This window comes from Phalacrocorax aristotelis, chromosome 1, assembly GCF_949628215.1.
Source record: "Phalacrocorax aristotelis chromosome 1, bGulAri2.1, whole genome shotgun sequence".
NCBI lineage: Eukaryota > Metazoa > Chordata > Aves > Suliformes > Phalacrocoracidae > Phalacrocorax > Phalacrocorax aristotelis.
Genome location: NC_134276.1, coordinates 48,133,895 through 48,160,332, shown reverse-complemented (window position 1 = coordinate 48,160,332; position 26,438 = coordinate 48,133,895).

The following is a 26,438-nucleotide window of genomic DNA, read 5'->3' as shown; positions in this document are numbered from 1 at the left end:
CATGTTCATGGACAGTAAACAAACTTCTCTCCTCTTCACACCCCACCCCAGCCCCAGCAGCTCATGCCCCCTGGCTAAGATGTTATATTTCAGATAAGGCTTTTGATGTGGAGGTTACAGCTGTTGCTATTTCACTGAAAAGGGTTGGATTAACTACTTAATATGATTGAGACTTAACATATTGTGAGTGAGTAGCTTACCACAGCTGAATCTGTCTGAAGTCTGGGTGGTAAAACCAAGGCAGGAGAAGGGCCAGAAGGTCTTTGATGTGTTGGGAGTGGTGTGCTCGCATTCAGGCTCAGTGTGCCTGCAGGAGTCAACTTTCTGTGCTGTGCCTATGCTTCACATCTGGCACCTTTGTGACACATGACCCAAATTTTTCAGTGAATTGGAAGAGATGAGCAGAAAGACCCAAAGTCAAACTTCCATTTTATTCAGCTCAAAGTCACCATGACAGATGGAAGGGTTCAGCTTGACCAGACAGACAGTATTGACTTGTCCCAGGTGGGAACAGAGACTCAGATCTAATGGATGGAAATCACTAAGGCCTTTGGACTGGTCCAGACTAAGAAGGAAATGGTGTATGTTATGGCAGACTATCTCTTAAACAGAATTAGGCAACATTTCCCCTCCCTGAAATGGAGGTGAACTTACCAGAAAGGATTCATGGGCTCTAGGGCTTTATTATGTTCCAAGAGCAAGCTGTGAGGTCAAAGTAAAATGAAGATGAAAAGGCCTGAGGTGCCAAGGATGCTGGCTGAATATCCATTTTTATATTCTGTTCTGCCTTGTTGTCTAGTTCAACCATTATTTTCTAGATACTGCTTTTAAATGTAGCCTCCGTGTGGGAGATTCACTGTTTTTTTTAATATATATTTCATTGCTGGTTCAAGCATCCAACTGCAGGACCTGTCATCTACTTCTTAGTCCCATGAACTTATGCATATATATAAAATAGGAGGTAGGTCAGTTCAAAGAGGTGAACTGAGAGAAAATATCTGAAAATATGCCATACCACTGCATAGGATGCTCCCTTAGAGAGGAGAGGGAATTTGGATTAAAATTACTGAGTCTGATCAGAGGAAGAATATGGACTTAACTGTCCCTGAACCATGGAATAGGATAGCATCATTTTGCCTTGTCTTCCTTAAAAAAAACGACCAATTTGGTGCCTTAGCCAAATTGAGAGCTCAGGATTATAAATAAGGAATAGAAATAGATCTTTTTCTTCACCTTAGAATTAAGCATGAATTTTTCAGGACTGATGCATCCTTCTCCTCAGTATTTCTTCTTGACTATTTTAGTCCTCTCCCACTTTCGCACACAGTCTTCTTCATATTTGCCCCTAAACTCTTTGTATTTAGAGCAGAGCAGTCCAAATCAATAGTGCAAATATCAACAGGTGTAAATGCCAACAAGTGACTGTATGTCAGAGTAAGCCCCTACTTTATTATTATTTTTCAGATGGAGACTGGGATCCAAGAAAACTTTTAGCAATCAAATTGCTGTCTAGGCAAATCTCAGGAATTCTAGGAGTAACCTCTATTCAGAAGAACAAAACCTTCCCTGCCACTGTGGTGATCAAGGTTTTTGTAGGCGGTCACTAAACAAGTGATTTCAAATAGAGTTATAACTTCTTTGTGGGGTTTTTTTTTTTTTTTTTTTCTAAATGTCCTGTCTGAGTCACTATGCAACGGGTTGCAGAAAGGCTGGAAACTCCTGATTACCTCTATAACGATAAGAGTTGCGCGCTGGGCCTATCCAACACTAAAATCCTAAGCAATCCACAAAAATAAAAATAAAAAAAGTTCACATACTAGTGCATCTCTGACTGGCCCTGCGAAATCAGGAGAAATTTAGACATGAAGTTTTTTGTTTCATCAGTTTTCTGTCTCTGAATTGGGAGCATGACTGGGGCCTTCTTGTAAGGACGCTGTGAGATGACATTCATTAACATTTGATCACCACAGTGATGGAAAAGCTGGTGACAATGATAGTTCTGTCTTCAGAAAAGTGTTTGAACAGTAAGAACAAGTTTTCAAACTCAGTTTCACCCTGTTAGTACTTTCAGCAAAGTTCAATATCCTTAACATGCATCCCTTTACTGCACTGTGCTATTGCAGGGTGTTACGAGCAGTTGCTGTGCTCCGCTCAAGAAGAGATGACAATTTGGCACCATCTAGTTACCTGAGAGAAACGCTGTGGATTGTAATTACTTTATGTTTGCTTTTGTGTTTTGACACCACCAGGTGAGAGGTATTGTTGGTGTACACGGTGTAGTTGTCGTTAAATATAACCGAGCTGAATGTTTTATGAAGTGTGGGGTGGTAGCTGAAGAAAAGATAAAGCAAACTAAGCATGCAGAGTCAGACCTTTAAAAACAATCTTGATGTAAATGAGGAGAGGCTTTATTAATAGGTCAGCAGATTGCAGAACTGTTCGATCCCCAAACAGTTTGCAACGAAAGCATTTCATGCTATGCTACTGTAGCATGATAATTTTTATCCTATGGTTTTATTGCTAAAGCTGTGATATTATGTGTGTATGTACATACCCATACAGGCAAACCTTGTGTAATGAGATTAATGGAAAAAACAATAAATATGTTTTCAACACCATGCAGCTGGCAAAAAATGAGGATTGTATCGAGAAACACATTAGGTCTACAAAAATAGATTAATTTTTTGAACATTTATTGTTATTATTATTATTATTGTTATTATTTTTATTTCTAAGCCTTACTAGACTTCATTCTTTCAGATAAAAGCATGCATATCAGCTTTGCAGTTTGATTGCCTTATGGGCATAAAGCTTTGCATATTTACTGCCCATGAATCATACAAGTATGTGAAATCCAGTGAAGATTCAATTTTTCCTGCTAGATGCACCTCTAGCCGTTTAATTAAAATATGTATTATTAATAAAACTAGATTTAAGTCATATTTTTTACAGATATGACTGAAACATTAAGGGCAAATTGTTTCATACTTTCATAGTAATTTGCTTTTAATGTTTTGTGCCTTAATCAAGGTAATCCTAGGATAAGGTTTGTAGTCCTGGTGATTTCATGATGTTTATGTTACTGGAAACAGATTTAAGAGTATTCCAAGACAAAGTCAATTTACTTACGAAATTAGCTCCAAATTTTTGCTGCCGATGGAACCCTACGTAACAGCAAACTGCAATGAAATGTACCTATTTAGAAAACTGTACTTAGTGCAGAGATTGCAGTCTATCATACCCATCTTCACTAAATATGGGTCAGGTTATTGTTCTATTCCAACCGTTGCGAAGACTTTAGATGTCACAGTTGCCCTGTTCACCTAACTTATCTTCCATCTGTGGTAAATTTCTGTGCCTTTCCTGTAATATATTGTACACAGTAATAGTGATAGCTATTTTACACATACCTGTTGGTGAGGGATCACCAATACTCTCTGCTTTATCTTATCCTGCCTACCATTTAATTCTGCATACGTGTGGCTGTTTGTGTCTAATAGAGCTTTTGGCTGCAACAAGCTTATTAATTACTTTTCAGGAAGACTTTAATTTTTAATTTTAACTCCTGAGTTATATTATAAGCATAATGGAAGTGCGAACAGTGGGAATTTGAGAGGATATCTTGCCTGAGAAGGGTGTAAAATGTAATTAAAGCATATCGCTCAATTGTGGTTAAAAAAGTTCAGGTATGAGTGTCTTAAGTATATTTGCCAGTCAGAGAGGAAGCAGTGATTAAGGGAATAAGGGAAATAACTTATATATTTTACATTCAATTAACTCTTTTTTTTTGTTTGTTTGTGAAGGATCATTGTATTTCTGTGCACAAGTCTGTTGGAATCCATGGTTTATTATTTCATTGCATATTACTGAAATCTGTACACACCTGTAAGTTTCCTTGATATTACAGGTGCGCATAGGACTTTGATGGTTGAGGAGAAACACAAGGAAATATGTTTGGGGTTTCCAGAGAGGAAACCACAGCTCTGTCATGAGATGAACCTCCAGAGAACTTCTGAAACCTACAGGAAGGAAGATTCCAATTTTGCTGTAACTGCGCACCAAATTTTAATACTACCTGAAAAACAAAAGTAAATGTTTTCAGGAAAAATACAATCAATTTTTAGAATTCAAGTACATAAAGCTATTTGTATTCTAAAGTATGCTTTTGCCACAGAGTTATATCTGCATATAGAAAGTGCACCTTATACTTTTCATATACTAATATGTTCCTGGTTTTTATAATTATTCTCTTTACTCTGACCTTTTAAAGGGAAAGTTGACAATATGGGATATACCAAATAAAAATAACATATATTAGTATAAGCAATAAAAATGGTTTGAAAAATCTGGAATCATCCCTTTTTACTAAAAGCACAGTTTGCTGAAATACCCACTTCGTACCAATGAGAACAAAACGACGCATATATTTTCTTTTTGTTTGCCTACTTGGTTTTTGATCTATCGAGGTTCTTATATTCAAACTTTTCTATACAAATGTATAATTAGGAGAACAATTTTGTTAGAAAAGGAAAAGCAAGTTTCCCATCTACTGACTTCTGAAACTGGGTCTTTAAGAAAAATTTGTGAGAATGACAATAACATTTTAAGAATAGCAATGCTGGCCTGACCGCCAGATCTCTGGTCATACACTTATTTCCATAAACTAAAAGAGGGTATGCACTCTCTATATGGTTAAAATATAAAATTACAGGTACTACAGAGACAGAATGTATTCAGGAATACCATATTGATTTGTTACTGGTAAATTGTCCTTTCCTGTGGGGAGTGGGGAGACACAAATAGAAAAGCGAGACATAGTTTTGGAAATTTAAAATTGTGGTGCAAATTAATCAGAAACAGAAGTGGTATTATAAAGATACATATCTGCTATATAACTGTATAACTGTGCACACTGATATATTAACATTACCAAAATACATTTAACATATTTCATAAAAAAAATATGCTAACAGATATTTTTCTTAACTGAATTGTTTATAATAATATATAGATAATCTTTTACATTTGCATAATATACCACATAAATACCATACCCACTGCATAAATATAATATTCTGAAATTTATAATCTAAAAAATTATTTTAAATTCAGAAGACACCTAATTGGTCATGTTCACACCTGTCTTGTCTGTGTTTCTATGTTTGAATGAGTAAGTTGATCTCTCCTGAGTACTAAAGGATGGTGAAAATTAAACTCACATATATAACACCTTTTGGGAAATTTTTAAAATAAATCTTTCATAAATATTCATTTTAGAAATCTGTTCTCATACAGTTTTGCAAAGCAAAACCGTTTCATTTTTACTTCTTATTGCAGAAAACAGTCTTTAAAATTGACTTATTTGTTTAGAGTACAGAAATGACATATTCCTCATTCACCAATCACCCCTAAAAAATCCACATTACTGTTTTAGTAGTAATACATAAATTCAGAATTGAATCAACTCACGAATATTTGTGATATGTTTGAGGACACCGGTTAAACAAACATACAAACAAAGTTAAATTCATTATCTACATTGTTTTGTAATGAATTAATCATCCAAGCCTACTTTTACCTGATTTGTCATTTTTCAAATCAGTGTAGGAACTTCAGGCCTTTGGTGCAAAACAGTAAAAACATTACTTTAAATGCAGCCTTGAAAATGCAAAGGAGTAAGAGAGAAATCCATGACACCAGAAGGAAACGATGCCATTGCAGTCACACCTATCAGACAACGATTTTCCTTTTCTATGGATTTCTGCACTGGTTTAGAAAAGGTATCATATTTCAGGAGTCCCTACAGTTCATGTTTTTCATTGTCAAATATACCTAAGAGTTTTATCTCTTCTATCAAGATTTGTCCCTAGCAGCAGAGCTGAAAAACCAATGCTATTTCACTGAATATGAGTAAGACACAATTATTGAGTCAAACTACTGCTGATAACTTCATGCATTGACTTTGCCTACTCTTTTAACTCCTGATTTTGGAAATTCTTTCATCTCAGCACTGCTATTTTACAATAGGTCTGATTGCTACGATTCTGTTGTTTGGCACAAGTATGATATGTGAAAGATCAGATCCTACTTATCTGTATCATTCGGCGTTCTGTTATCTGGAACCTTAGACAGAAGAAATGAACTCTTGAAGTGTCCAGTATTCTGACTAAAGCTATGCACACAATATATTTCACCTTTAATATGGCTGTCAGATTAGTAAATCTGTTTAATTCTTGCTGTTTTCCCCATTAATATTACACCAGTACTATTGTAAAGAAAAATCTTGTTTGATGTTTATATTTCTACACTGTTTAACTTAACTACAGAGGAAAGTGTTACTAAAAGCTGCCACAGCAAAGAATAAAATACTAAAATGGCACTGATATATGTGGTGAATAATGACTACTTCTTCTCCACATGTTTTTTATTTTTTAATATCTGGTAACAGCTGAAATAGAAGGTGAGCAAGAGTTGGAGAGGCAGGCAGACAGACAGCAAATACAATTTGGCAAAAGAACTTGGATGGGATTCATCTAACCAACCACAAATGTCAACATCTGAATAGTCCTTCCTAGAGCTGATGGGAAGAAAGAAGAAAAGCACTTCCAGGGCAAGATTAATTTCATCCTAAAGCAGACATCTAGCTTAGGTCAGGTGAGCAATGCCCTAGAATAACTTCTTTAGACACCTCGTTATGTCTAAAGACACATCTACATTGTAGACATCTAGAGCCAGATGAAAACAATGTCCTCCCTTCTGTTCGTATGGGATGATAAAATCTTTACATCATTCAATGTTTTTACACATCATCTTTCACTCTGAAAAAGGGAAAATCAGTCAGTTTTCCTCACCACAGTCATTCGCCTCTGGAAAAGCAAGAAAGTGCAGCTGCAGAGAAATTCTTTGCTGGGACTAAGAAAAGTCCACTGTCTTATGAAGGAGGAGTGGATATCTCCTGTGTTTTGTTTTTGTTGCAGTAGTCTTTGTAGTTCATTTCTCTTTAAGCAGTGCACTGTTCGGAGGACAGGCTCCACTGCTGTTGCCTGGCCAGAGGAATTGTGCCACAAGTCACAGGAGTAAAGCAGTATTGGTAATTCATGTTTAGCAAGTGGAAGAAAGGCATTTGCCTGTTGCTAAAGAGGTGTCCGCTGTTTTTACTGATCACACAACAATATTGGCAATGAGTGCACAAATCAATGCACACACTGTTCCTCCTTGTACAGCAAATTTTATTGCACTGCTGGTTTTTTTGACCTCTGGGAGTGAATTCAATGCTTTTGGTGGGCCCATGGGGCAAGCATATTTTTAAAATGCTGCACTAATTCACTGCAGGAACAACTTTCTGCTCTAATAGAATGTACTTTTGGTAAAATCAAAAAGTGTCCACTCCAAACATCCAAACATAAAAGAAAACAAGTTGTTCCATTAATCGTAGAACTAATGAGATGTTTTACTTTGCATTATTTTACCCTACATCTTTTTACTACAATAATATTCTGCCCAGGTGACATTCTTACCGTAATGCCTTATCTGTCCCTCACACCATGACAGCTCTGGAGTAGTCTCAGTTGCTCACTGTGCCCAGCCCCTTCACCAAGGTACCCTGTGAATTGTCTCATAAGCCCTGCTACAGAGCAGAAGATGGCATCCCTCAGCTGCTTGTCTGGTGCATACATTCATGCTTGTTCACTGACCAAAAAATAAGGTACTTGTGGCTTTGCCTGTCCCTCTGTGTGAGGATTCCTCCATTATTTCTACCTCTCCTTTCCCACTGTGTGAAAACTACATATTCTTTGCATTATTTTACATGTTTGGACTTTGATTTGAATGTCACTGGCCATTGAAGAACAAATTTTAGATGGTTATATAGCAGAGGCTCCTCTAGGGAAAATGCACGGGGCAATGGGACAGAGCTCTGTGGGATATTTGTCTGGTTACCACCTTTTAATCTTTTCTTATCATTCTCTACTGCAGGGCTTGTTTGGCACCTATTTCTTCCCAGTCATTGACTCAAGAGAAACAGCTTAAGACACTAGGTACAGCAATTTCGAGAACTAGTCACTAGGACTATATTAATTTTTATTTAGGCTGTAGGATCATGGAAACACCATGAAGCCAAGCATTCTTATTAATGGGATTCATCTGACCAGCGGTAGATATCTACTGCAGAGATACATGCATATGAGAGAGTGACTGTAGGCTTCGCATATGTGGCAATAAATCAGTGTAATTAATATTATTCTAATGCCAGCATGAAAACTCTCTGATGTATAAAGGCCTGAAAGCATCTTTCTTATACCACTGACTCTGAAAGGCCGCTAAGATCACTTAGAAATTTAGGTGGCATTAATTCAGTCCTGAATGCCTCCAGTTCTTTGACAGGGAGCCTAAACTGAGCCTGAGCTCAGGCCACATATGAGTCTCTGTTGCAGGTGACACTGGGGAAGTCTTAAGAAGAAACCCCAGCCATTTCTCCTGACTAGTGTTGGCCAGGGACCATCTCTGACCTTGAAATCACTCCTGAGAAGCAGAATCACAGAATCACACAATCATTTACGTTAGAAGGGAGCTCAGGAGAACATCTAGTCAAATCCCGCTGCTCAGGCAGGGTCACCTAGACCAGGTTGCCCAGGACTGCATCCAGTAGGGTTGTGAGTATCTCTACAGACGGAAGGTCTATAACATCTCTGGGCAACCCGAGCCAGTGTTTGACCATCCTCACAGTAAAAAGTGTTTTCTTGTGTTCAGAAGCAGGACCTGTGCCACAATTCTGTCTGACAAATGAAACTAAGAAAACCAGTTCTGCTTCATAGGCATTAAAGTCTTTATGAGTGAATTTAGGTCTATAATAATGGTAATTGATATACATATATATAAAATATATATAAATTTAAACATATTATATCTGAAACATATATGAATAAACACACACCTAATATCTACCTCTTTAGGTTGTCGTCTTTTATATGTAGTATCTTAGAAAGTTACACCCTACTTTAAATCTCAAAGGCAAACGCTTAACTTAGCTTAAGTCAAACCCAGGCCTTCCTGTGTTTCTCTGAATGTAATTAAAATGCATGTAAAACATCTCCTATTGATAAAATGGATCTAATATGACTAAGTATTTAGGAGTTAAGGTACCATGGAGAATGAGTAGCTGATAACAGAGCTGAGACTGTGTCCAGAATATGTATGACTTGCAAATGAAGGTCACTAGCAGCTCTGTTTCAAATCTTTGCAAATCATCATGTATTGATGTACTGTAATGAACCACTCGGCTCTGACTGTCACATAGTTACCCATATTTAATTAAATTTGATCCCATTTTGATCCTGATTCTTTTTTGATCCCTTTCTTTGGGGCTTGTGAGTCTGTGTTTGGAGTATGGGTATTGCTTGACAGAGACAAGCAAAAGGACATTTTGGTTACTTATAAAGAAGAAATTTTGCACTATGAGGTTGTCTAATCTCCATCCTTGGAGACACTAAAACCTTGCCTGCAAAAGACCTATGAGCAACATGCTGTAACTTTAAAGCTGATCTTGCTCTGAGAGAGCTGCTGGACCAGATGAACCATAGTGGACCTTAAACATAAATTATTCTGTGAACTTATAGTAGGGAAGGAAAGCATTAGGGACAACATATATCCCCATCCTCCCTTGTTTTCACGGGTTCAAATCCTATCCATCACCTTCCTTTACCAATGCAGTTGTTTCCAGTGCAAATGGTGAAGTGCTTCATGCAACCTGGCTAGAAGGCATTGCCAGGTGCAGCAGAGCTTTTGCCCTCTAACAGGGCCATAGAAGCCCCAACAAATTGATCAGTAGCTTGTTACTGCTGGCTTCCAGATTAAGCCTATGCAGACGCTGTTGACAGTGGTACCCTGGCAGCCCCCCAGCTCTTCACAAGCCTAATGGTTTAAGGCAACAAATTCAGCTGTAAATTTACCAGATAACATTGCTATAAGAAACATCCAACCGCCAAAGAAGGACTGTATAAAACAATGAAGAATACAGAAATAAATGGAGAGATGTATGTATTTAATGATGTATCTTTACCAACTGAAGACCACTAAAGACAACTGCCAACTGGAGCCCACACAGATGAGCGGACGTCTTTCCAGTGGCCTAGACTGATGTTAGATAAAACCCTTGGTTATCTGGGTGAAAAAAAAACGTACTGAGCTGAAGTTTCTATCTTGCAACACTTCTTTAAAATCAAGAGAGAAAAAAAAAAACACTCAATAAAGGAGGGATGACAACTAAACCTTTTGAACTGAAGGCTGTGCTAGCAGACCGCATAGAAGATTGTAGGACGGTTCAGTAATCTCTGATTAGTTTTATAAGAACTAATCTGGTCAAAATGATCAAGGAGAAATAGGTACTCTGTATGTCCTCATGTCTCTGCTGCAGCATGCAGCATAGATCATATCAGCCATACAGCATGTGTTAACACAATACATGAAGACAAATTTTAATTTGTCTGAGGGCCAAGAAGAAAGAAAGCAAGCAATCAATTGTAATCTGAGAAAATATTTTTTGGAAGGAGAACTACGAACAAGAAGCAGACACCTGTTTAGTATTGGCTCAATGGTTCAGAGTTTGCTGCTGAAAAGAATGAGAAGGTGCTAACAGAATTCCCTGAGAGAAAAAACTTTCATTGTCATTGAATCCATGTGGTGGTGAAGAAAAACAGATGTGCAGCCACCTAGGTATGAGAGAAACAGCTCTGTAACTGCAAAAATGACAAAAAAACAGTAGCTCCAAGACTTTAGGTTTCCATTCAGAGGCTGGCGACTCATGGTTCATTAACACGTGACTTTAACAGATTGTTTCAATAGTACAACGAGCCAGGTGTACCTCCTTCCTAAAGATTTCTCTTTGTTCACTGGGTCCTGAGCATCCTTCTGCCACAGTTTCTAGACTGCCTATTCTTCATGTGGCCACAATTTAGAGTTTCCAGGAGTAAATTGTTCCAAAGACATACCCAACCTACTTCTATACTCCAGTAATCTGCCAATAGATGCAAGTTTAAATCTATTACTCACTGCAAACATTGCAGCAGCCACGCATTAATGTTACTGCAGTCACTTCTGGACGAAAGAGCTGCAACCATAAAAGCCTTTACTTGTCATTGGGTTTACATACTTTACTTGTATTGGGTTGTGCCTGACATTTGTTGGTTTTTGCTGTCTCCATTGTAGCTTTTACTTAATTTATTACTTAAAATTGAACTTACTTTGCACTTTTTTTTTTTTCAATAACCACAGAAGAAGTTTCTGTCCTGTTAGGAGTGTTGATATGCAAAACTGATGACTATAAGGTCATCTGCTTTCTTGAGGTCACAGGAACCTCCAAACCAAGAGACCAGACATTCAGTTCTGCAAAATCTTGGAAATCGCTCATTCCACAGGAATGTTTAAAGCCTTCTCTGCTCCCAGTTATGTCACTGGATATGGCACTGCTCTGCAGTCCAGAGCAGGATTCACACTTTCAAGGAGAATAAATTAAATTTCCTTCCATATGAGTTCTTGGACAGCTGAACACTGAACATACGGGCTTTCCAACACTTTGGTCTTCTTTTTTTTTTCCCCCATTAGGTGGTGTAAACACAAATAAGCATAAAAAAATAAAATGCATTTCAAAGAGAAATGCTGAAAACTGAAAGAGCACACTGCTGCAGTGGAAATACATCAGGTTAGTGCCATTTTTAGATTCCTCACAGCAACAGCTGGACAGCTTCTAAAATAAATAAATAGAAAGTTGTTTTAAAAAGAGGATCTTAATTATCAAATCACCACTTTGTTATCAGAGAATGGCAAATCCCATGAGCAAATGCCCAGCTTTATATTTCTTTAATAGTTGGAAGTACTGCAAAGCTTGAATTGGGTCAAACTGTTTTTAACCTGGCTGAAAAAAATCTAAGGATGGGATTGTTCAATTCTATCAATTCTTCATTTCCTATTACCAGGAATCCTGTTTGGGGGTTTCAATATATGAAAGGTAAAAAGATCACAGGGCAACACAGAAGCAGGTAAATATTGACAGATCCAAAGCACATACCAGTGTCCTACTGAGAGTTAAAACAACTGCCTGTGCTGCTCGGGGACTGAGTAAATCCTATGGATGGGAGCTGCCAGCATAAAACTTTTGCCGTTTTCTCATTTTTGCTGTATAAATGTGTTCCTTCTATTAGATTTCTTTATCCCTTTTAGCCTTTCTAAATGACAATTAAGTCTGCCTACCCTATCAATAGCAGGTAATTTATTTGTTTCTACAGCTGAGCCTGACCTTCATTGATTTTATTGGAGTAATTTGCTGGAAATGATTTTTTAATGTTAGATTTATTACAGAGGCACTTCATTGTCCGATAAATGAAGTAAATTGTATTTTAAAAGTAGCAAAATGAAAGAACCACTGAAATTTGAATGAGTTTGTTACAAGCGTATTGGCTCAAAAGGTCCCTTATGCATCTCTTCGATGGACCCCAGTTGCAAATAGGAGATTTTATTCTGGGCTTGTGTGTTCTACCTTCCCAAAAGCATAAGCCTGAACCACACAGAAACAGACTTGAGTGCTGGGAGCAGCAGTGCTGCAGGGACAGTGGCCATCCACAGGGAGGGACTGTGCCCTCCTGCACATCCTGACTTGCACTGTGTGCACTCTCATTCAGTTCAATGGGCTGATACTCGGTACAAAGAGATATTGAAAATGAGCCTTTTAATTTGTTGATGTATTTCTCTTTCTATTACCTGTCTTCCTCAGTTATCAAACCTCTTTCTTGCTCTGTTTCAACCAGCTGCAGCTGGGAGTAGGATTTGTGACTTGCTCACCTTTTAGATCTGCTTCCCGTAGTGGTTCAACGGCTCTGCATAAAGACACTGCAAACTGTCCTGGAGAACAGTAAATTATGAATTACCACTTCTACCTTTCAGTGTAGTTAAAAGTCAGATTCTTAGCTGAGTATGACAGAGACATAACTTTCTGTTGTTTTTAGATTGAAATTAAAGGATTTCCTATGTTGTGTGCAATTCAGCTCTTCAGAGTTTTTGTGCACACAAAACATTGCCATGCTGTGCTATACCAACCCAAGTTCATTTTCAGGAGCTTCCTCTGAGGCACTGCATCTGTGTGCTGTCCCAGCGAAGGGCTCTGCCTTCAAGACATGATTGCCGCCCTGCAGGATGGACAATGATGCTGAGCAGTATTGGCATATCCTGCTGCCATCATCGCATTGTAGAACCAACACATGGAACCAACATGACGTTTGCTGCCGCTGTGATGTTCATGCCACTTGAGTAAAACTGGTGTACACACAGCTTTTATCTGCCTTGTCTATTTAAATTGCAAGCTCTTCAGCACATGGCTTATCTGCTACTCTGTATCTGTGTGTTGCTTAAAACACTGGACACAGAAAGTGAAGGGACACACTTTTGTGTGTCCACTACCATAATACCTGACTAATAATAATAATAACAACAATAATAATAGCAATAATAATATAGTAAGAACAACTGCAGTTATAATGGCTTGCATGAACAGGAAAGGCATCTCTGCTAAATTTACCAATTTTTTTTTGTTTGTTTGTTTGTAAGTTAAGTTTACATTTTTCAGGGCAGATAGCAAAAGTTAAACCTTGTAAAAGCTGTATTTAGACACTTAAATAAAAATACCATGACTTTCAAAATCACCGTTCATGTTAAGAAAACCCACTATTCAGATGCCATTTAGTCAGAGAGGGTGCGGAGTGGTCTAACCACTTACTTTTCTACAACGACCAAAGACGCCATTAACAGTTTAAATGTATTTTTGGGCAGGTGTCTCTGAGACCCTTACATGGCACTTCAAAAGAGGGATTCCTTTGCACACTTTGCTACACCTCCTTTGTTCACCTGCCTCCAAAGCCAGTTCCTCAAACGCAAATCTGATGCCCAAGTCTTTTAGAGAAAGAAATTAAATCTGAATGGGTTGCACCTGAGGGAAATGCCAGCGCTAGCGAGAGCTGGTGTTCCTCTGTGCTCCTACAAAGGATCGTATGAAAAATTAAATTTCAGGTTTCATTTGAGACTAAGAGACTCAAATCTCTACTTTTCTTTCGCTGAACAAGAACTGTGAAGCAGCATCCCAACAGAATGCGTTAACCATTGGAGTCACAAACTTGTTCCTAATCTAGGAAAGGAAAAAGTGTAGGGTTTTTGGATGCCTTGGTGCTCTGGACATGCATGCTGTGATCTGTCATTTTAAGTAACTGATTTCCATGTGCTCCTTTGTACTTCTCCCCAGGTTAGATTGGACATCTTTCTGCTTATTTCTCTTCTGAGGATCCTTGCTGTGAGTACCTAACTGCCCATGTGCTTCCTACCTGGCTACCTGATCCATAAAACTCAACTTACTGCCAACAGACTTGTCTTGCCAGCCTACTGATGTATCTGGAAGAAATGTGTGCTCAGTACTTTTGAAAATAATGTTACTATAATGTTGAATCTGACTTTAGTCTAACTTTTGGCATCTGTATGAATATTTTTAGGTTTTGTGCGTATTCATAGTTAATTCATAAAAAAAAATACATATGAGGAGTAACCGTGCAATAGGCAGTCCCTTTTCCTATTTAAATAGTATATGAAGCAACTTCCACAAAATGTATGTCAGTGTCTCGCTTTATTTCATACTGTGTATATTCTGAAGATCACAGCGAGTGAGGCCGAACTTAAAAATATAAAGCCATGAAACGATTTGAGTACAAAACCTGGAGTGCTTTCCTTTTAAATTTCCTCGCTTGTTTCCTGTCTCTGTTTCTGCCACCATTATTGATATAAGGAATCCATCAACATATCTTTATGGATGATTAAGAAAGGCTGACCTTTCCTTTGCAGGTACAAATAGGTAGTTCTTCAGAGGCTGTAAATGAATGACAAGATAATTCTATCCATTTAATATTGAAGTGATGTTGATGGTATCATTCTTCTCATGTTTGAAACAGGAAAGTATAGAGACCTTTCTCCCTCACTCTGCTCTGCTTTATGTGATGGATTTTCTCTCTGACTAATTGCTGTCACATTAACCTGCACTATTTCATCCTTCAGAGCTGTCAAGATAATGACGATAATCGAAGTGGCTCATTGTAGGTAAAGGAAATTATATGAGCAAAGTAATATCATAAAACAGTGTTTAAATATTTTAATTTCATTTGTCAGGGCTGCCCCAACACTTCATTACACATATAACCATCTCTCATCAGTGGAATTAGTGCATTATTCATTACTGTTAATTATTTTCACATAATGGCTGCCCTGATATATTTAACCTCCACATTATATCTCAGATAATGGGCCTGTAAAATTGAATTGTGTGAAGAGCGGAGTTCTAAAGCTCATTTGCAGAACATCAAAGAACAAAGAAGAGGAAAAGAATTCTAAATGGGACATTTCGCCCAGCTGGGGCCAAACATTTGTTTCTGTCTGATTTGCATACAGAAAATAGGTGGTACAGAAGTGGTTTAACATCGTACATGCTGTCTACTCCTATTACACAGCCAATTAGAATTTGTTAATGTCCCGAGTGTTTGAGACGACTTACTAGCCAATCTATCGTCTGAATGGCAGTGAGCTGGAAAGTTAACAACAGAAAAAAGTAGACCTTTCTGAAGGACAGGCCACAAAATCATATTGCATATTAAGGTGTCACCTACAGTTAATACTTCTTTTGATAAATGCTTGTATTATAGAAATAAATTAACAAAAACTGCTGCTCAGAAGTGAGAAGATCAAAGTCTGTGAAATTCCAGTAGTACTCTATCAATTACTTAATCTTCCCTGGGCCAAATTTTCTGAAGCTCTCTGTCATGTAAGATGTGGGAATGAGTGAGGAGGAGAACATGGCATCCTGGACAAAGTGAGTGGATCAGCACTGAGTGCAGCAAGCTGTGTTGGCAGACCAGAGACTCAATCCCACACAGCATGTAAGCAATGTATATTATCAGCCAGCCACCTCCAGAGGCATTTTGCCATGCTAGGTTTGATGTGTCCACATTCCTGTTTCAGAGAACAGGAAATGTGAGACTCCTTTTCTCTGCTTTCCCAGGTGTTTTGAAGATACACCCCAATAAATCAAAGTATGTACAGGTCTGGGACTTTGACATAATTTAGTTTTTGAGTAAGAGCTGAATTTCTAGAAATAATTACAGCTCTAAGTAGCAGTTTAAAGTCCACTGTAAGTCCACTCTAACAGCATGGATTTAACTGAAGAGCCACATTTTTTCCCATTTAGAGGCTTATCCATTATTCACAGATTTCAATGGACCTGAAAAGGCATTGAAATAAAACATTTTATTGAAATATGGAAAGAACATTTATCAACAGTTCAACATGTTATAGGGATTAAGGTCAGTTCAGCAAAAAACAGGCTTTCCAAACAGATGATGGGAATTTTCTTCAAACTTTAGTCTCAGAGTGTTTGTGAAGTTCTCTGTAATTTCCCACATAGCTATAAGAAGCGTTTTTTGCTTTTGTCAAAAATTTCAAGAGAACAGGTCTTCTGAAGTTCACATGCAAGATATACCTTTGTTCTGTTTCGTGCCTATAGTAAATTTTCTAGATTTTTTTTTTAAAGGCTTCAGATCCATTTCTTGGCTGTTACAGAATAACTTAAGGCTGATGGTGGGACTGTGATCTCAGAGGTGACCCAGCCAATCAGAAGTCAGAAAATGTTTAATAACTAACAATACAATTCACTTGAGGTCATTAACATACTTTAGTCTTATTGGCTAAAAAGTCATATTTCAGAGGAATGATAAATGTCTTTTTGCTAAGTGGCAGTAGGTTTTTGGCCATATCATTAAATATTCATACAACATATGCATAAATCTTCCTCCACTTGGCATCATCTGGGATTCATTTGGAAGAGACCCATTTATTTCACTTTGTAATGTTTTAAGTTTGTTTCAGGCTTCAGCCTCAGCATCCAGACTCTAGATACAGAGTCGTTAGAAAGGAAAACTACATTTGCATGAATGTGGCTTAGAAAGAGAAGTCTTCTGTCCTTAATCTGCCCATTCTCAGAGTATATTTTTTCTAGGTTTGCATACAGCCTTTTTGCCCTCTAAACAGTCATTTATACATCATAGAAGCTATATGAACAAAACCTGCTGATGGTCTCTGCTTTCTAAACCATTTTTGTTGCATAAGATATTTTCAGGGATCCATGAAATATGGATAAAAAGAGAGACTAGAGACACTACTAAATAAACAAAGTAATTTCTCCATACCTAAAAGCATGATATGGGCTTTGGTCAAAGGTATGAGAGAGATTCAGTATTTTCAAATATATTTGAGCAGTTCCAAATAGGAATAGACTGATAGAAATGGTCTGTCTTCCTAATCCTGCCCTGTTAGAATCCTTATTCTCACCTGAAGCAGCTACTACTAGGGGTTTAAATTTGTCTTCTATCTGAATTTTACTCCAAGAAAAATATCAAAGCCCCCTACTCAGATGAACTTTTCTCCATGGCCAGTGTACGCTGCACTGATGAAACAAGGATATGAGTCTTGACAGAAATGTAGTTTTGTGATAACAGAACCCTGTCATAGTCTGCTGATTATCTTTGACTACAAGAAACCCCAAAGCCTGGATCAGGAAATCCAAGGAATTCCTCAGAAAAGTGAAAATTCCTCAAGAATTACAGGTCAACAGAGTTAAAATAACCTGTGATTTTGCCTAAAATGTCTTTGTATCCTGGGTACCCAGGATACCATGCCAAAAAGGGCCAGGTCTGCTGATTGTTGGTGTGTCTCATAAAGCCCAGTGGTCTCAACATTTTCAGAACTGAGATAACATTTTCGCTGGAGGTTGAGGTACTAGGAGATTTCACACTGTTGAAAGCAATACACAAGTGGGAAACATCACAACTGCTAACAAAAGTTAATCTTATAATACTATTTTTCCTATAATACGTATTGATGCATATGCACACACACACACAAAATTCAGAGTTGTTTTCGTTAAATTGTGTTGAAATTTAAATACTGAGGAGAAAGAAGTGAGACTGGGCTGTAAAGGATACAGGATTTCAATTATTGCCTAAGGAGTATTTTCTTCCAGTTAATGCTGCTGAAGGATGACTATCTGTTTTGAAATCTGTGCATCCAGAGACAAGGATTACGAGGTCATATTAGATATCAAGGAAGAACTGTCTCTACTGAGTCTCCATAACTATTGGAGTTTTTCCATGTTGGCAGTCTCAGGTATGATTCTTGTTATAATGTGAGCTGATAATATTTCAGAACTATACTTCACCTAAGACATGCTGTTTGCAGGAAAGATCCACAGTTTTATAATGGACTATCACTTTGAATGTAGTTAACTGTGTTTAATATTTTGGAAGTATGAATCAGCTCATAGTTTCAGAATATTAAGGCTTATATCTGAATATGTCCTACACCAGAAAATAGGAACTATTGCTTAGACCTCTATTGCTACTTCTGTAAAGTTGTAGTGGAAAAGTTAGGTCCTGTGAAATTTACGGAACACTGCAAAACTTTTCAAGGTTTCTAGGAAGCTGATGTCAATGTAAGTCTAAAAGAAAAGGCTGGAATTGCATGGGAGTGGTGATGAGATATGTCATTTCATGCAGAGGAGATTTTTTAATTACTTTTGCGTAAAACACAATTTTTCCAAGATGGAGAATGCTCAAAATTTTTGCATAAAATCCTAGATCTTCCTTCCAATCTCTGTCTATGCATACGCCTGTCCCATTTTTTGTATTACATTACAAGATAGTTTGTGAATGCCTCATTTTCTGTGATGGATTAGTAGGTTATGAAAATACATGTGTGGAATGTTTGGATGCATAGATTTTATAATTGGCTTCCTGTATGTCAAATTATATAGACAATGTTTAGAAGTGTGTATGTCAGAACACTCTGATGTCTCAGACACAGCAAATCAGAAACATAGCTTCTTTGGAAGACAAATGCATTCCCTGTTGGACAATTCAGTAACAAGAAAAGATGGGAGTTTATAAGGGACATAAACAAAAATACTGTTATACAAAACTGCATAAGGAATAAAGATGACAGCAGAAAGTAAGAAATGGTAAGACTAAAAATGAAATATTAATTTGACTCTTGTAATCTAGGTAAGAGATGTTGATTTAGAATAGCTTGAAGCAACAGTGAACATGAAACTGAGCCTCTGTAGAAGGGGAAAAGAAGTTTCCACTTTAATTGACTACCCTCATCTTTTTATACAGATTGATTGGAAAATGGTCTTGACAAGAAGAAAATCTGCTCAGACAATGTGAGAAAAAAATTCCAGTTTTGCCCCAGTGAGTGCTACTTTTGTGAAAATGTTACCAAGCTTTCAGACTTGTTTACTTAAATGGGTACTTAGATGTCCAATTTTGCGAATTAAACTCCTTGGTGGTGTCCTGACTATTTAAGATGTTGAATATTCTATTTCTGTCTGCATTCCGGGTTTTGGTTTCTTCCTAATTTCTTTATAAATACTGGAGGAAAACTAAATAAAATTTAGCCTGATTTTGATTATACTGGTGCCATTTTACACGTCCACATCAATGAAAAGGAGAATTAACATGCATGTAAATTCAAGATGCCTTTGTGCAGCCAGGGGAATATGAAGTGGCTTTTGTATGGAAACATGCTATGTGTGCTTATGTGTACAATTGTATACTACTAACGAAACTACCCAGCAGAAGGGTCTGAACACAGGCAATAGCTGTGTCTGAGAGGTGGACATCTCAAGGCTCTGGGCCCCAGTGGCAAAAACGCTCTGCTGCTAAAGGCTAAATCCTCCTTTTTGCATTGCAGAGTCAGCAGGTAAAATGCATAAGCAGCATTGAGAGAAGGTAAAGATGATTCTCAAATACATCCAATGAAGGGAACGACAGAGTCAGGCTCTCTCCAGATGTTTTTCTCCTCTATAACCTTATTTGCACAGGACCTCAGCTTCCATGGGAAGAGTTCAGAGGACATCCCGCAAGCGGCCTGCGTTGTCTTTCAGCTGTTCCTCTCACCCAGGCCCCACCAAAATGTGGTCTGCAGCTCTAAACCTTTTCCCGGGTGAGTGCCGTCATCACGTGCCAATCATGCAAAAGAGAGGCATCATGCTAAGTATGGTTCAGTTTACTGAGTATTCTGAGCAGAAAAAGATTCAGAATTAATTCCTCTGTTTCCAGAGGGGGACAGGAGTTTGGATACAATCCAAACTGGATCCAGAGTGCAGGACTGTATACATAATGACACAAAAAGAAACAAAAAGGAGTGTCTCTTGGACATTTTCTACAAACACCTCTCCCAGTCTATTCAGTGTAACAGGAATGGAGCCACCTTGCTTAGGTGCTCTGAATTCCCAGGCTGTGTGTGACCTACATTAGGCGTTTCTAGCAGGCGGTGTGCATCCTGTCACAAAACCAAAGTTTGTGCAACTGGCACAGACCCGTGTAACTTAGCTGTTAATGACAAAGACAAGTATTATGACCAGATTTATTTCTTAGAAGGGGAAAAACTTCAAACGTGACAGACAAGTGAGTTGGTTCTTCAACTAAGTTGCAGCAGAAGACCATTCTTATTACAGATCTTTCAAAATTGAGTTGAAAGGAATCTATCATTCACATCTCTTCTAAACAAAGAGGTTACTTAGACTTCAGAAAAGGAGAATTGTAGAGAATTTTGTATCAGATGCCTTGAAACCCATATAGAAAGTAAAAGGAATCTTCAGGGGGTGGCTGTGCTTTGCAACCTGAAAAAACCTCTAGAGGTTTAGAGCCAGTAGTGAACTTGCAGCCTCTAAATGTCATCTGGAACTCAAAAAAGTCTTTTAATTATAATTTAAAGGCCTGGTAGAAACAGTTTAGAAATGATATTTTTAATTTCATTTTTCTCCAAATTAAGCCTTAGCAATTCTATTTTCTTCCCACATTTCTGTTGCTAATTTAGGTAAGGGAAAATTTGCCTCATTGAGGGGTTTAATTCAGATTGCATATAGTTCTCAGATCATCTTAAACAACAGTATTCATATAATCCAAGGTAAGGAGTGTACAGTGCACTCCTTAGGTACATGTGCATTCCTCCTGTTACAGGCACATCCTACTAACTGCCCAGCCAAAAGATGTCCTAAGGCTACCTCTTCAGACAGTGAGGCACTTGCTGACAGCTCTGGGCTTTAAGACAAATTAAAATAAGCCAATTTTTCAGTCTGTAGGTCTAATAAAGCTTCAGGCTTTCAGTTCTGTCAATGACTATGAATAAAATTCCCTGACAAGAGAGAAGAGAAGATGTTTAGTTTTCTGATGAGGGTGATTTTAAGGTGAAGACCCGTTCTGCAATTCCTATTTCAGTTCTCATCAGTGAGAATCTCCTGTCATTAAAGAGCAGGAACAAGAAGTTTTCAAGTCCTAGTTCTCCATTGTGACTGCCCAAGTCACTTTTCACTCTGTGGACTGAGTGCTATTTGAGGCTGTAATGAGCACCTAAATATATATAGGGTAGTGCTTCAGTCTCTCAGAGCTTATTTTGGTGATGTCAATTTGTGGTTGTATTGATCACGTACAAATTTCATACATATTTTTTTACAAAGACTGTGAAAGTGTTCTCCCAGCGATGCGCATCCTTCGTGCTCTCAGCCACTCACATATTCATTTCTGAATCCTTCCCAGTTTTAGAAGCTGTAGACTGCTAAGTCACGATACCAAAGCATCCTGTAAGCAGCAGGGACAAAGCTACACTTGAAGTCTGGAAACATTGAGAAAAAGGTTGTATCTTTCCTTTGGTGCCAGAAATGCTTAGATTATTATTTCGTATCAACGAAAACTTGCATATAACTTGCAACAGAACTTAAGGTGGATTTTGGTCCTCATTTTTTCATGCCCTGAAAAACCACAGAAACTAATTTTAGACTTTGCACAACAGAAAGAATAGAAAGCAGTCTTTCAGGATGAAGAATAAAATTTCCAATAAGAACATTATGCAACTGTTTAATGAAATACATAGTACAGTAGAGCAAAGATCAAGTATTAATTTAGAAGCCTAAGTTGGTGAATCTCTTCTTGTTATCATGTTTGAAATTATTAATGAAAAAGACCAAGAAATGAGAAGGTGCTCATGAGAAATGAAAAATGATCAGCTACAGAAGGTTGTTATTGTCTATGGGGAAGAAAGGCAGAAAGTATGTAAAAACATACATCTAATTATTAATGAAAATATTACACTTCTGTTCACTAATCGTTTTCATGTTACCTGCCAAACTGTAAAGGTTAATTTATTTCTTTAGACAGATATTTGAAATACAGATAGTCATCAAGTACATGTGTCATGGCTGGTGTGACCAAATTACCAAAAGTAGTCACTACATTCCTTCAGTTATCTTTAAGATACAATGGAATAACAAGGTTTGCAAATATTTGTTTAGGCAGTTTCCCCAAAAAGTACATTTTCAGAATTTCCTTTTTCATTTCCTCTATGGGATCCACACAAGAAACCACATGCCTTTATTTTCATTTTAGTAAAGGACTCCTCTTTACAAACAATGCTGTCTAACACAGGGCTGAGGACATGTCCACCCACCTGCAGACAGATGAAAGGTATGTCTATGCTATTATTTTAGGTTGGATCGTCAGTGTGCTTATGGAGCAAATTTTCCAGTCATTCCCTCATAGTGTGTTTTGGTTCACACTGCAGAAAAATCTCAGAGCACACAAAAGGGGTTCTTCTTGGATGAAACAAAAGCAGTTTTGAAAGGGGCCTGAGGTAACCCCTGAAACATGCATAGTGTCGATGTCAAGGTCTCAGCAATGTTTCGCCTCACGAACCTGTCCCTGTAGTTATTGCCAGCCAGAGGGAGCAGGAACCAATCTGCACTGTAGATCTGTACCATGTGTACAGACCAAGTAGGAGGCCTTGTGGAAAACAAAGTTAGATAATTATGGTGGAAACACAGCAGATTTATTTATGATGCAATGTAAAAGACAAGAAGCTTCACCTTTCCTTTGTAACTAGCTGAAAAAGGGAATGCTTTTACGGTAACATTAATCAGTGTTTCCCTATCTTCACTGGCTATGGTTTTATATTCTGTACAGCTATTTCGATTTCTGCAAACTCTTTCCTCAGAGCATCTTTTCTGACTCTCCACTCCCTTTTGCAGCAAAGGGTAAAAGTCTGACCATTAGATTTTCCTTGTGCTCACTCGTCCAATAACAAACTGGTGCGTACTTCTAAATATCCATGAAAAAAATGTTGCCTATTTCTTTCTTGCTCTATAGCTATTTTTCAGTAGTTTAAAATGTTCATGGTTGTAATACAATGAATCTTTACATTAGTTTCACAGACAGCAGATTGGATTAAAAACGTTCTGTAAAAATTGCTAGGGAAAACCAAACCAAGAAGATATTTTTAATTTTTCTTTATAAGTTAATTTTCTTGTCAGAAAATCCATATATTTTAGTGTTCAGTCCTGTCCCCTGGTATAGATTAATTTATGAGGAGAAAAATCTTCACATCAACTCTACACCTGAGAGAGATCCTGGTTTAGGAAAATACCCATATTCAAAAAAGCATGAAGGTAATTCCATAGCTTTACATGTCTGCAAAAATTAAGGCCATATTTATACACTTGATTTTGCCATTAATGATCTCATTTAAGAGCATTAGGTCTTCAAGTCAGACAATCTGTATTACAATACGTTCATAATAACTCCATACATTTATGGAGCTTCATAAATTGTCTTTAAGCAAAGTGAGCCTGAATAATTCAAGCATTGCCATGAACGTTAGTGTTGGAAAGATCAGTGAAAGCATCTCTCTTAAACAAATGGTCAGTGGAAAACAAATCTGTTGCAATTTGTGTTGATCTGAGAATAAAAGAAAAATGGATTGCAGCTGTTTAGCAGATGTGTCTCTAATATAAATATAAAGTGCAGTAAGAGTAAATTCCTCTTTGGAGTATGGAAGCAGTCCAGCAATATTCCCCCTCTTCAGCCTACAGAGGCTTGAGTTAATGTGAAAATCGTCCTAGTGAACTTGATAAGAGGGTATGATTCTTAACTTAAAAAATTTATAAATTAAATGAATGCTTTAGTTTCAGTTATATAATCTCCCTTGTTTGATTGTCCCATAGGGCTTTCCAACAGTGATTTCTTTTCATTATACTTTTTGGACCTAAGAATAGCTTCTGTCATAAATCATAACCTCTATGGGTATATGGAGGCCAAGAAAGCTGGCTTGCCCAAAGTCATACATCTGATGAGTGGCAGGAACAAAATTCTTGCTTGCCCATCATGTGCTTTAAATAACACTAAATAACGTTTCTTTTAATATGGAGTTATATAACATGGCGGGGGTCAGTGATATACCCAAGTACACTGTCTACAGTTAAAGCCAAGTCTATAAGCAAGGGGAGAAGCTCATCCCCTGGTCATCCAGCCACTGTAGGTGAAGCATCCAACTTATGTCTAAGGACTTAGAGAAGCAGACATCCTTAAAGAGATGCTTGAGTTACCTGTATGGTCAAAGAAGTACATGCTTTCGAAGCCCTCCAGGGGGAGATCCTGTCTGCATGTGCTAGCAGCCTAAAGTCACCAGTACCACAGTCACCACAAGTATCACAAGCTGCATAGTGGCAAATTCTTTTAATAACTACTTTAATTGTCCAGATTGTCTTGACAGCTTGAAAACAACTCTTGGATTCATAGCATGCAGAGAAGTGTCATTTTCTGACAACTAGAGATTAATATTCTCTCTGACAAGAAAAGTACTAGGCAAACTGCTTCCCCCTGTCCCCCTTATTGCTACTAACAGTAACAATTGAGATTAGATATGCTCTAGATGGTTATACAGGAGGAATATCAGATAAAATTGCATGCAAAACTTTTCATTTCCCTGAACTGCTCAGTTTTGGAACTGACTCCTCCGTTGGTATGGAAAGTCTATACTGCTAAATTGTCATGTATCTTCTAGCTGACAGAGCACACAAGGAGGCATAACATTTTGATGTGAGGATAGTAAATATAGACCTTTGAGGGGGGTGGTGGTTTCCTCTTTTTTTCTTTTTGTGTATGCCTCTGTAAGGGTTTGGTTTTTATTCTTTGACAAGAATCTCTATTTCACCGGGTAGCTATTATTTCTTTTTTTTTAGGTTTAAATCTTTACATAGTTAATGTGACATAAAAGCAGATATTTTATAAGAAGAAAAAAAAACCCAAACAGTCCAACCCTAAGTAAATAAATATTGTTTTCTGAAACATTTACTACCAGCATTTTGATAAAGAGTCCCTTCTAAAAATATCCTAATCAAATTCTGTTACACAGAACATTTAAGAAGTCAAATGTTCCAATTTGTCTGCACACAAACACATCCATCAATTCCAAATGGATATCTGTCCTCAGAAGTCATCAAAGCTTTTGGCTCTGATCCTAGGAAATCCTTCCACTCACCCTGTTTCCTTCAACCTATAATATCACTTTTCCTCTTAGACTTTTCCCTACTTGTTAGTCTTTGCTGGCAGCAACATTGGTGGTAGACAAGAGTCCTGACTTTGGTGCCACAGTATGCTTCAATGTTCTGCTACTAGACCTCTGACACATTCCATACATCCCAGTTCTCCCTGTCTGGACATCCTGGCATCTGCAATGTGCACTGTGCTGTGCCATTCCCCTGTTGCAACCCTAAGGAGTCCAGCAGTGCCATCAGAGACTGCCTGAATTACCCACTTCTGGCAATGTCTCTCCCTTTATTGGCATGGCGATGCCATGCCAATAAAGATACCCATGACATCTTGGCATGACTTTCCACAAAACTCTCATCTCACCTCATAGATAAGTACAGCTGCACAAATCACACTGACTCCTACAGCTTTTTTCACCAGCTGTTGGCTTTCACAAATGGTCCATAGCTGTGGCCCAGCTCTGAGACACTGTTTCAACACCACCAGCTGAACAACTGAAGCTGGGACTGTCAGGTGAGCCTAGGCTAACAGCTGGATATACCAAAGCCTGAGATCATACTGGTGAAGCATGGTGTGCTTTGATTCCCAGCCCTCATTTATTAATAGTCTGAGGGTCTGACATAATTTCTGTCCCTTGCCAGTTGCCACATACAGCCATACCTAATGCCCGAGCAGTGTACCCAAACTTCCACCTTGCTACAAAAGCAGACCTACCCAGCTGTGCTGGTTTTGAAGAAGACCTAGCAGCACCAAAAGCCAAGAAAGGCTGAACAGATTAGTTTTTATTTGAATGCAGAACTCCCCATAGAACCTTGCTGACCCAATGCAGCCATTGTTCCACAGCCATTTTCTCCTCGTCTATGAGTTGCAACAGTTAACTAACACAGTTATCTTATGCCCTCATTTGTGTGGTCCATGAACATGAAAGAAACACTGCACAGAGACTTCCAGATTATCTCGGGATTGCCAGTTGTTCTGTGGGAACAG